A 13,687-nucleotide genomic window follows, 5' to 3' on the forward strand; every position below is an offset into this window, starting at 1 on the left:
AATTTGGAGCTGAATATAAAATAAATTTGAAAAAAGGTCTTTAAAGAAAAAATGCCAGCAATAACCTGAGACTAGAATGTTGATTGCTAATAGAGTATTTTTTTCTTCTGTAACATGCTACTGACTCTCTCCTTGTGACAATGAAATCCCTTGTAAGACTCAGACTTCAAAACAGAGCACTGAAATTCTAAACATTCCTTGTATTTGCACTTGGAAAAGTTTTCTTCAGAGTGCATTGCTTTCTTTAATGAGGGCTAGAGTTAAGTTACTTGATCAAAATTTGATATGTTTCTTTCAAACTCAATGAAATATGAGCAATGAATTCCTTAAGCTTAATGGCAACACACATTTTCCACTGTGCAGTTTCCTTTCTTAACTTTATTGCCTTGCATTTAAAATTCTTCACTCATAAAACAGAACTAATAGGCACTGGAATATTTCTTTAGGATTTTTAAACATTGTGAATTGTTTAGTTTACATTAAATAGCATGAGGATAATTATCAGAATGGAATTATTTTTGTAGATTTCAGTGTAGGCTGAATAAATCTTTCAACCTTCACTCCAATTGATGAAATCATTTCTGTAGTTAGTAGACTTGAGGAGACATAACTACCATCTGTTGTGCTGTGCTGAGATAAATGAACATATGTATATTAGTTTCTAAATGATGAATGTTGCTCTTAATAATGACTGCCATAATTTGAAATTAAAATGAATGTCCTTTTAAAGTTACTAGATTTTTCTGCTCCTTCAGAACCACAACACTATTCACCAAAAATTCATACCTAACCAGGGCCTATTCTGGATCATCTTGTATTGAAATCTTATTTTAAAGTTATTTCCATAGAAAACATCATTCTGATTATCAAATAACTAGACTATGATGGATTATTGGAAGGCGACATACACAGAACTCAGCTCAATTCAATAAATATTCATTAACCATATAGTGTTTTCCAGGTGAGTGGCAATGTGGTCTAATAGATACAGGAAATTGGGAAAAACTGAGCTCTCTTCCTGCCTCTGACACATATTGACTATATGACCATGGGCAAGTCACTTAATGTTGCATTGTCAGCCAAATCTCTAGAACTATAAAATACAACAAATTGTATTGTTGTTAAGATAAATTGTTAAGCTGCTTTAGTGGAAGAAACTTCCTATGAAGTTGAAATCAGAAGTATAGAGTCCCACCAGAAATGCCCAACATGCATTTAGAGATACAAGGTGTAGCCCTGGTCCTCAGGAAACTTACAAATAATTATAATAAAAGACACATTATGTGTTTTCTCAGTTGTAAGATGTGAGGTTTGGATTAGATCATTTCTTTAAAAAAAACAATTTAAATTTTTATTTTTCCCCAGTTACACATAAAAACCATTTTAAAAGATTGTACATGTACATTCTTCTTTTTTTTTTTTTTAATATATTTTCTTAATCATATTGGGACAGAAAAAGCAACAAAAGGGGAAAAAACAGGAAAAAAAAACAGAAGAAAAAGGAAAAAAAAAAAAGTAAAAATAACATGTGTTGATATACATTGAGTCTCCATAGTTCTCTCTTTAGATGTTTAGATGGTGTTTTTCACCCAAGTTTACTGGAATTGCTTTGGATCACTGAACTTCTGAGAAGAAGCAAGTCTGTCATAGTTGATCATCACACAATCTCGCTGTTACTACATATGAGATATTCTTAGTTCTGCTTGTTTTGCTCACATTAGCTCATGTACATCTTTCTAGGACTTTCTAAAAGCTATCTTGTTCATCATTTTTTATAGAACAATAACACTCCATTACTTTTATATATAACTTATTCTGCCATTCCTATGATGAGCATCTACTCGCTTTCCAATTCTTTGCCATGACAAAAAGTTTTTACAAACATTGTTGCACATGTGGGTCCTTTTCCCTTTTTTGTGATCTCTTTGGGATATAGACCAGTAGTAGCAATGCTGGATGAAAGAATATGCATAGTTTTATAGCCCTTTTGGAATAATTCCAAATTGCTCTCCAGAATGGTTGAGTCATTTCATAACTCCACCAACAATGCCTTAGTTGGACTGGATAATTTCTAAGATACCTCCTAACTTGAAGTCAATAAATCAACAAGCTTTTACTTTCAATCCATAGTAATTGCAAGGAAATAGGGATACAAATGCAAAAGTGAAGAAATTTCTTTACTCACAAACTTTTGTTTGCATGTGCACACACACACACACACACACACACACGATGCATTCAGCTTATGTAGGGGAGAGTGGTCCACAATTATTAATACCTTTTAAGTAGACACTGAGTGAAGAAACCCTATGTACTCTTGGCAAAAATACCAGAATAGTTTGCCGTTTCCTTTTCTACTTCATTTTACAGGTGAGGAAATAGATAAACAAGGTAAAGTGACTTACCTAGGGTTATATAGCTAGTAAGTATCTAAAACAGAATTTAAATCCAGGTTCTCATGATTTCAGGGTCAAAATTCTCTATTGCCCAAATTTCTTTTGTCCATCTACTGAAGATATCATATATACTCAAGAATTTCAGGCTGAGGCAATAGTTGGCAAGTTCATGTGTCCCTTTCCCCTGATATTTTTAGAAGTTTATTAATGCAGATTATTAATATTATAATAATTGTACAAGCCTCCAGTTAAAGAAGCAATTTCTTAATGTTTTCCCTCCTAGAGATAAGAATCTCTGACTCATAAAAATCCTGTCTATATAAAAATAAAGGTTTTTTTTCTATTTGTACTCTCACCATATAAAGACACATATGTACATATCTATATAAAGATAGGCATCTACATAATTATATATACATATAGGTACATGATGCTACATAAAGACACACACATGTATACACATTAAATACTTTTATCTGTCTTTACAGAGTACAAAGAGGAAATGCCTTTGTCTATTTGCATATAGACAGGATTTTATACATAAACACACACACATAATATATATATCCATCAAGAAATCAGATCAATCTTGTCTAGAGAAAACTGGATTTGAAGTATTAATGAAACAATAAAAAACAATTTAACAAAAAGGAAATGAAGTCTGAAGATTCAACCTCCTTGTTTAAAGACAGAAAAGGGAGGATGAAGAGAATACAATTTACCAGACACTGGCATTTCTTCAGGAAAGACTAGATTTATATTCCCAAATGGGATTTTTGCTAAATTAAACAGAGCTATGAACAAAGCTTCCAAAAGTTCAATGTTTAAAGTCAGTTCACATGAAAAAAAAAATACCTCCATTGCTGCTGCTACAGTCCCTTACTCTCTATTCTTTTCCCTCTTCTATTTCAAAATTCCTTCCTCCAGCTGTGTCTCATGGTGGTTGATTATCTTTCTAAGGGGAAAACTACAACTACCAGAAGCCCATATAGCTATTGAGCCATTGGGAACAAATAAAAACTTTGTTTCCTGATCAGTATGCATTTTATTTCCTGTATTGATCTTACATGTTGAATTGAACTAAGTGTGGCTTACTAACTGAATTGAATTCAATGTGGTTAATTAAAATAGGTAAAACACAGTCAAGCGGAATTAGGAAGACCTGGGTTCAAATCCAGCCTTGGACACTTTTTTAAAAAAACTGTTTTACATATATATATAAATATATATATATTTAATAGCTTTTTATTTACAAGTTATATGCATGGGTAATTTTACAGCACTGACGATTGTCAAACCTTTTGTTCCAATTTTTCCCCTCCTTCCCCCCATCCCCTCCTCCAGATGGCAGGTTGACCAATACATGTTAAATATGTTAAAGTATAAATTAAAGTATATATTAGACAATATAAGTATACATGTTGGACACATATTAATGGTAATCTTGGGCAAATCACTCTGTTTCCTCAGCTATAAAATAAAATAATAATATAATAAAACACTTACCTCTCAGGATTGTTGGAATGATTAAATGAGATAATATTTACCAAAACACTTAGCACTCTGCCTAATATGTAGCAATACTTAATAAATTCTTTCCAGAAGAGACACAATATATTTTGTGCGTGCTAGAAAAAAGTGTTAAAATTGCTTGGTTGTGTTGTATTGAGACTTCTTTGTAAAACATGCAGCTTACCTTATTTCCAAATCAATGCCCTATGTGCTGCCGAGAGTAGAACTTTTTGGCATTGAATCTGTGCATGTAGCTAAAAAAAAAAAAAAAAATCAAACTATCCTTTATCACAAACTCCTGAATTATATGCTATAAGCAGTTAAGTTTTTTGCCTACTTTTTTTTTTTTAGCTTTTATGCAAGTAATAAGAACTATAGAAATAATCTTAAAAGCAACTTTCATGCTGAGTAAACTTCTGAGAGAATGATGTCATCTTAGAACATTGTCACTGCAGAGCCTATAGGGGTCTGGAGATATGAGCAACATTGGCATTATAAAACAGAAAAGGAGTTTTTAAATAGAAAGAGGACTGTGATATGTATGCAGAAAGGAAGTGGAAATCAGAAGATAACAATAACAGATCATGTCTGACCTATGACAAGCATTCTGGAAAAAGAAAAATTTTCATTGTCCCCAGTGATAGTACCATGACAATGATAGAGAAGAAAGAACATTGATGGATGTTGCAGCCAGAACCAGAAGGGACACCTATAGTCCCTTGTTCATTAAACTGTTACGAGCTAAGCACAACATGGTCTCTTTAGTTCTGTGATAACCACAGGCTGCCTCCTGCATTTAAAGAAGAAAGTCTAACCTAGGGGAAAAATGGAATTTGAACTGGCAGAATAAAGATCTTTTGAAAAGAAATTGCAGGGAGTAATCTAATTTCTCATCACAAATTCAGAGTTAGTTTGAAGGAATATTTTTCTGTTTAATATTAGTTTTTGCCAGAGATTAACTCCACGGTATATAGCTTTATATGTGGATACTCTATGAGTTCAGGAAAATACTAGGGCAGTTAGCTTAGCGCTGACAAACTTTACTGTTTATTTTTTTCAGCTATGTGGCTCAATAGGCAGAATGCTGAACCTAGAATCAGGAACACCTAAATTCAAATCTGACCTCACTTACTTACTAGCTATTTGATGGTCAAGTCCCCCTTTGCCTTAGCTGTCTCATCTGTAAAATGGAAATAATAATCACCTAACCCCCCCCCCAAAGTTGTTGTGAGAATCAAATGAAGTATCTATGAAGTGCTCTGCAAATCTTAAACTCCTATGTAAATACTAGCTATTATTGTTGTTATTCCTAGCTTAAACTGAATGGCAAACACTTGCTGTGAAAATAGGTTCTGAATTGTACTGGTAAGATTGGAAGTCAGGAACTGATTTTGAGATTTACACACATACACACACACACACACACACACACACACACACATTGCATCATTTATTTTCCATCGCGAATGTGAGATAAGCAAAATAAACTATGTCAATATAACTACATACTCACATTTTTTGCTGCTGTTCAGTCATTTCAGTCATGTCTGACTCTTCATGACCCCATTTGGGCTTTTCTTGACAAAAATATTGGAGTAGTTTGTCATTTCTTTCTCCAGATTATTTGACTAATGAAGAAACAGAGGCAGAGTGAAGTGACTTGCCCAGGGTCACACAGCTAATGTTTGAAAATTAGATTTGAATTCAGGAAGATGAGGCTTCCTGCACTATCCACTGTACCACCTACTACTTCAATAACATATTTTATAGCAAGTAGCTTTTAACAATTAAAATTGTTGTATCATGACAGTACCATTCATCTGGTGAAATTAGAGATTCTTGTTAAGTTACCAGCATTGCTAATTTCACTTATACAATTGGGGTTTTTTATTTTATTTTGTGGTTTTTGTTCTTTGAAGCATAGAAGGTAAACATAGGGTATTCCAAGTCTTAGGACAGTTTAAGTTTTAATAACTATATGTTTGTTGCTTCCACTTCATCTGTTTTCATTCACTTCATAACATTGCAATCTGGCTACTGACCTCAAGATTCAGTGGAAACTTTTCTCTCTTAGTTGCCAAATCTGATTATACTTTCTCAGATTTTTTATCCTTTTTGACCTCTCTGAAGCATTTGAAGCAGTTAATCATCCTATGTTTCTACTTAATACTCTTTACTTTCTGGATTTTGATGACATTACTCTCTCCTGACTTATATGCCTGATCTCTCTTTGCTTTCCTTTGCTCATAATCCATTACCATGCCCCCCACCTCTTTGTTTTTTAGATCTCTATTCTGGGTCCTTTCATCTTCATTTCTTTCTCTATATTTTCTTTCTTAGTAACTTAGTAACTTCATATATATAAAGTGTATGTATGTATATGTGTATATGTGCATATCTCCAGTCCCAGACTCTTAATTAAATTGTAAGTCCACATAGTCAGCCATTTCAAACTCAATGTATTATAGATATCTCAAATTCAAAATTTCCAAAACAGAACTCTTCTGTCCTCCTTCCCACCAATCTCTCTCTTCTAAAATTCCCTGTTTCTGTCAAAGATACCACCATTTCCCATTCTTTCAGGTTTGTAACTTTGGTGTTCTTGACTATTCATTTTCTTCGTCCCACATATCCAATAAGTTGTCCAACCTTTCCATCAATATTTACTTCAGCATTGCTCACATCTGACTCCTTCCTATTCACATTGCCACAATCTTATGTTAAGTTTTCATCACCTTTTACCCAAACTATGGCAATAACTGTAATGACTTTCTAATCACTCTCCAGCCTTTAGTCTTTTTTTTTTCAGTTCATTTTTTTCACACAACTACAAAATGATTTTAATTAATTGCAGATCTGACTCTCCTACTCTATAAATTCTGCCACCTCTCTAGTGTGTCTAAGGTCAAAATAAAATTGTCTATTTAAAAGTCCTTTTCAATCAGGCCCCAATCTATTTTTCAGCTTTGTTGATGACTCCTCTTCTTGTGCTGTGATCCAAGCAAAGTAGCTCTCTCTGTTACTCAAAGTACACAGTACCCACCCTTATGTCTTTCCATTGACTATCTCCCATGCTTGGAATGCACTCTATCCTTATTTCTGCCTACTAGAATCCATATTTCTAAAATAGTGCAAGCCCAATCCTCTATATGAAGTCTTTCTTGAACACTCCTAATTACAATTATCCTTCATCCCAAACTATCTGGTAGTTAAATTCCTTGTATTTAGGGCTGGAGATAGAGTGCTGGGCCTGAAGTCGGGAAAATTCATCTTTTGGAGTTCAAATCTGGCTTCAGACATTTACTATGTGACTGTTTCCTTCAGTTTTGTGATTTGTAAAATGAGCTGGAGAAGGAAATAGCAAACCCCTCCACTATCTTTGCTTAGAAAAATCCAAATGGGGTCATGAGGAGTTTGAAATGACTGAACAACAACAAAGACATATTTATTTGCATTTGTTTTCTTTATGTTTATTCTCTATATACTTGTGTACATACCACACATCTCTCACTCAGTAGAACATAAACTTTATGAGATTAGAAATTGCTTATCCCCAAAGACTGGTAAAATGTTTGGCATAAAAATATGTTAAATAAATTGCTGATGGATTTATAATAAAATACTTCACAGTTTTAAGTTTATGTTCCCCCAAATTAACATTCATCACAAAACACTTCCCTCCCATGACAACCCTGTTCATGAAGTACATACTATGAGCATTACCACCATTTCACAGAGCTGAACTTGAAGTTGTGAAGTGATTGTCCTAAAGTCACACAGCTAGGAAGTAATACAGCCCAGAGAATATATCCTAGGTCTCCAAGTCTACCCTCATTTATACCCTTGGTATCTGTGTTTTGTAAGAAACCAAAAGCCAGAAAGTCAAGAAGGAGTACTTTCTGCATTTTTGTTCCTTCTATCCCTAATTTAACCTAGAGACAATATTTATGAACATATTCCTCACCTTTACTTAGTAAATACATATTTTGTTAATGCAGTTGCTTGATGAATTATAAAGTGATTAGCTTTTCATTCCTTTGTATTACTCTCTTCCATGCAACAATTTTAGACAACTTTGCTTTAGAAAAAAAAAAAATCCTGTCATCTTTTAAGCTTAATCCTTGAGCAGTACTACTTTACCAAGTTTTGGTCACCAGAATTTTAAAATTTGGAAGTTTAAAAATATCATCTGTTGTACTTCTCAATACTATAATGCCATGGGGCCCAAGGAACCCAGACTTTGTCCTACTAAGTAAGAGCTGTGTGCCAAGGTTTTCTCTGAGTGGTGTTATTCCTCTCTGGTACCTAATGAAGTGCCTAATTTGAATGTATTTTTTAAAATTAATCTTAAAAGCTTTACAAATGCCTTCCAATTTATCTATCTAATGAATGCTTTATTGATCTCAAGTGCTGTGTTCTTTCCTCCCCATTAGTTCAATATTTTCCATTGTTCTCTCAGATGAAGAAGTCTTGCTCCCAAACATTGTGTTTTCCCTGGTGATTTCTCATGCTTGGAATGCTCTTTTACTTTCTGCCACCTTGCTTCCCTGGTTTCCTTCAAATCCCAATCCAGGTCTAATCTTCTGCAGGAAGTCTTTCCCAATCCTTCATCTTAGTGTCTTCCCTCTGAAATTACCACCAGTTCCCCCTGTATACATCTTAAAAGTTGTTTGCATGTTGCCTCCACCATTAGACTGTGAGCTTCTCAAAAACAAGAACTGTTTTTTTTCTTTGTATCTACAACACTTGGTACAATGCCTGGCACATAGTAGGTGCTTTAAAAGAAATATTCTTAAAATATGGGTTGCAGCTCCATATGGGGTTGTGTAATTGAATTGGGGAGGGGTAGCAAAAAATTTGGCAATAGTAAAGATATCAAACATTCCACAAAGATTTAATTCTTTATATAATAATAGACAAGCATATCCATCTCATTAGCATGCAAATTTGCTTTCATTTTTAATAAATAGTAAAATTGTATGCTTACCAAAGGATTGGTTTTTTTTTATTTCTTTTTTTAATCAGTAAATGTTTGATTTATATATTTTATTCTTTAAATACCTATATGTCTAGGATTACATAAAAATTTCTTAGGTTAAAAAAAGGGTTTGAAATGGAAAAAGCTTAAGAAATTCTTTTTTTAAAATTGCTTTTTGACCTCTTTCCTGCACTTACACGATCAGATGCTGCAAGTTCACTATCTACCAGCAGATGTCAATGTAGCCAAAGATGAAAAAAAAACAAGAACCCAACAGTGCAGCACATATGCAAAGAAAGAAATCCCAGAAACCAAGAAGGGAATGAAAATGACTCTTTGAAATTTCTTTGGGCATTCATTTATTTGTTCAGTTATCAGCTATTAATTTTCAAGGTGACCAGAAAATAATCCACCTATATCATTCTTCCTTCAATATCTTTCAAACTGAAAAAAAATTCCTATGTTTAAAATATTAAGTCAAGAAAGAAAAACACCCCAAACCAGAAACTATCAGATGTTCACTTTGTGTCTGCTTAGTAGGTAGATGCCATTAGTATCTGTGTGCTGTGGCAATAAACCAAAAGCCAGAGTGTCCAAGAGCAAAACTTCCTGTACATTTGTTCCTTATGTCTCTAAGTTTAACTTATAGACAATTTTTATTGCCATATTTTCTCTCTGGCTTATTCCCTTTCTCCCTCGACTTTAAGTAGCAAACATATTTTTTTCCAGAATCATTTCATTATTTGGTAAAAGTTTACCAATAACTGGCATTTATCTTGTACTTTAATCTTTGCAAAGTACTATGAAATATACATATGTGTATAATTATTACATATCTGTATGCATGTGTGCTGAGGAAAGAGGAGTCAAAAGGAGTAAAAAAGATTGGAATCCTGCTTCTAACTAATTACTAGCCTCAATTTCCTTTTCTACAAAAAAGGGCAAATACCTATAGGATCACAGTATTGTTGTCAAACTCAAATGAGAAAGGGTGTAAAACACTTTTTAAAACTAAAAGCTTAAGTGATAATGTTGAATTGTATAACAAGAGCCTTCCCATGAAGCATGCTTTTCATTTCTGGTTCTGGTTTACCATGTGGAAAGGCTGCATTTTGGTTTAGGCTCAAGTAGTGACTTCTACTTTGAATTTTACTGTATGTTAAACTCTGAGGGTCTCAGGTACTGCCCTGCCACAGGATGGGCAGCTGGGTGAGGTAAGATGCTGTATCTTTTAAAAAGAGAGATCTCTTCTGTTTGGGTCTCTTGCTTGTTTCTCTCACATTGCAAGTATACTCTATCTCTACAACTCCCAGAAGTTCTTCCATGTAAACTCCTTGTCTACTTCTCCCATATGAAAAACACTCGCCAGAAGCTATGATTGAAAGGAGATAAGCCTCTCAGCAGTGCTCTCCCTAGGACATCATCTTTATCTTTCATTTTTAGCCCTATCTCTCTAATCCAATCTTCTCTAAACCATTCCTAAAAGACCATATCTGTGAGGAATAAGGCCATTTGTCCCATACTTTCTGCTACCATATGCTTCCTCTCAATCCTTCTTAGTCGGAGAAAAGGAACAAGCCAAGGAAAAAAATATGCTAATAAATGTTGTCTGTAAGTTAAATTTAGAGGCATAAGGAACAAACATGTATAGGAAGTTCTACTCTTGGACTCTGGTTTTTGGTTTATTGCTGTAGCTCACACCAACAGCATCTACTTATCAAGCGTCCCCTAATCTTTTTTCTTCTAGAGGTCATGGAAATCATCAATACCATGACCACATCCAGAAAGGTCTCATCTTCTAATCAGCATCTTTGTCACTTCTTAGGGCATAATTCCCTACCTTGGCTATCACTCCACTTTATAGGCAGTCTCACGCAATAGAATGGAAACTCTTTGAAGACAAAAAATATCTTGGTTTTTTATTTGTGTCTTCAGGTGCATGACTAGATGGTCAGTGAATAGAGTACCAACTCTGGAGTTACAAAGACTCATCTCTTTGATTTAGAATTTGACCTCAGATACTGTTATTAGCTGTGTGACCCTAACACTCAATCCCGTTCACCTCAGTTCATCTGTTGTCAAATGAACTGGAGAAGGAAATGGCAACCCATTCCAATATCCTTGCCATGAAAACCCCAAATAGAGTCATGAAATAAGACATGACTGACAACAACTGAACTCCAGTGTTTAGCACTTAATAAACAATTTTTAAATGTTTTTCTTTATTTCATTCCTTTGCTGATTCAATCACTGACAGGTGAGCTTGTATCTGAAACCACAGAGTGCATCTTTATTTTTCCTTTTATGAGTAGATAAGTAAAACATGATTCTTGAGGTAAATGTCTAAGATTAGAAGTAACCTTGAGACACAAAAATATATCCAGAGGCCTTTAAGTCTCATCAGTTTGGATCTGACTAGAAGGAAGGACATTTTTTGCATTGCAGAAGATGGTTATTGTTGAAAGGCATCCCATTTTATGAATAAATATTTCCTGGGAGTTGTTTGGATAGTGCAGACCAAGATGAAATGTAAAATGCCTAATCAGTGATCCCACCAACTGCTTTATGTTCTGATGAAGCTTAAGTATGAGCTCTTAGCTGATTGTAACAATAGTCCTAACTTGCTGAATCCTACTCTGTTCGGGCATGTTTTTGAGTCTTTTATGCTTATAATTTTTTTTTTTGTGGTTGAAAAGTTTTATGAGTAGAAGAGTGTGAGAAAATGGAGCTCTCATTTCGGCCAGGCTTCCTAAGATTGAACACGAGCCAAAACGCGTCTGGCTATAGAAAGGGAATGGAACAGTACCTCTGGGAGCCCAATGCTGGTTCTTCAAGATTAAACATATCAATCTTAAGCTATTACCTCATTTTAGCAGTTGAATGTGACATGAGTCATCCCCTTGGTCGAAAATAAAAGGAATCATACTTAACTTGTTGAATCCACCTCTTCAAAGATTTTTCAAACTTTCAGTACCAATTTAAGGGATAATATGTGGTGTCCACAACCTGAAGACTGCTAAAATGTCTCCTGTTAGAAAGCAGGAGAAATTTTAGCAGTAAAAATATTTGCTACATTTGATAAATAAACATAGTACTACTGTAATGTTGGATGGAAGTAAATTCTCTTCCCTAACCTCTTCCCATAGTCATTCCTTTTGCCTATACTGTATAGCAGTATCTGGAAATTATGGTAATTGAGGTAGTTAAGACTTTCACCATGAATGTAACTGATAACTACTTCCTAATTTATTCCAAAAAGACCCAATGCTGGACAAAACAATTGAACTTATCTTGGGAGGGCATGCTAACCGGAATGGGGAATTAGAAGAAGCTACATCACAGTATCATAGATTGAGAGCTGAAGAAACATCTGAGATCACCTAAATCTAAACTCTCCTATTTTGCACACCAGAAAACTGAGACTGAGAAAGATAGCAAAACTTAGATTCAGATCAACATTATCTGCCTAAAAAGGCTAGCCTTCTTTTCATATCCTGTCTCTGGATTGGGGATGTTGCAAAGATGTCTTGGAAGAATTCATTGGGGAATACCTATAAATGAAAAGATGTTCCATAGCATCATATTTCAGTAAGATGAGTTTTGAGTTGAAATGGACTATACAAAGCCCCCAATCATCATTTTTAATGTTAATAACCTTCTGGGAAAAAATATGCCTTTTGAAATGTTTCTGAAGGACAAGTGTGGGGGCAAGAAATATAAACAGGGGGAGAGCATGAGGGAGGGATTAGTCATTTAGATGCCATTTACAGCCCTGAACAAGCATGCCATGAGGTAAATGATTCATGGCCAAGGTCACTCTAGAGAAAGAAGGAATACAGGAACATGTCAGAATAGATTTACCAAACTACTAGTTATTTCATTTCCCCTATGCACTGGTAGATTTTAAATAAAATCACGTGTATTCAGCAAGATGCTGGCTTTCTGATCTTGTTCAGGTCCTATATCCATAGTAATTACTTAGGGAGAAATCTACTAAAGCAGATTTTAAGACTCATACCAAACCATCTGGAGAAATCTCTCAACCACTGTTTATAAATATCATTAAAAAAAACACTGCAGGTCTAATTCAAAGAAATTCAGCTGAGATTTCAAAAGAGTAAGTTCTAGAAAACAGAAAACAAACATTTATTTCTCACAGTGATTAAAATGAGCAGACTTAGAGGATCATTGATTATTTTAAGAGCAATTGTTGGGGAGGAAGGGAGCAGATTTGTTCAACTCTTGTCACTTAGGGTGATTTTAAATCCAAGGCAAGGTTTGAAACCCACTGCTTATTCCTACTCATGTGGCCTTGGATAAAGCAGATAAATTCTCTGGATCTCAGTTTCCTAATTTGTAAGGTAAGGGAGTTGGAAATACTGGAATGGTTTGCCATTTCACTTTCTAGCTCATTTTACACATGATGTAACTGAAATCAACAAGGTCAAGGGACTTGAACAGGATCACACAGTTAATTACTATCTTAGATTTGATTTGAACTCGGGTCATTTTGACCCCAGCCCTGGCACTTTATCTACTGTACCACTAGCTGTTCCCAAAATTAAAATGGCGGTTCCTTTGTTTGGCAAATTTGTCCCTTCCTATCTCTCCAGTTTCCTTACTATTTCTTCCCCTTTACAAAATCTGTGATCCAGTAACATGAGAATTCTTCATTTTAATTGAATCCAACAGGTTATTTCTCATCTCCACACCTCTGGCTAGCTCTTGCTCCTGTTTTTAGAATATGCTGTCTCCTTACAAGACACAGTTCAAAAGCTAACTTTTATAGGTTATTCCAATT

Source organism: Antechinus flavipes, chromosome 3 (assembly GCF_016432865.1).
Source record: "Antechinus flavipes isolate AdamAnt ecotype Samford, QLD, Australia chromosome 3, AdamAnt_v2, whole genome shotgun sequence".
Classification (NCBI taxonomy): Eukaryota; Metazoa; Chordata; class Mammalia; order Dasyuromorphia; family Dasyuridae; genus Antechinus; species Antechinus flavipes.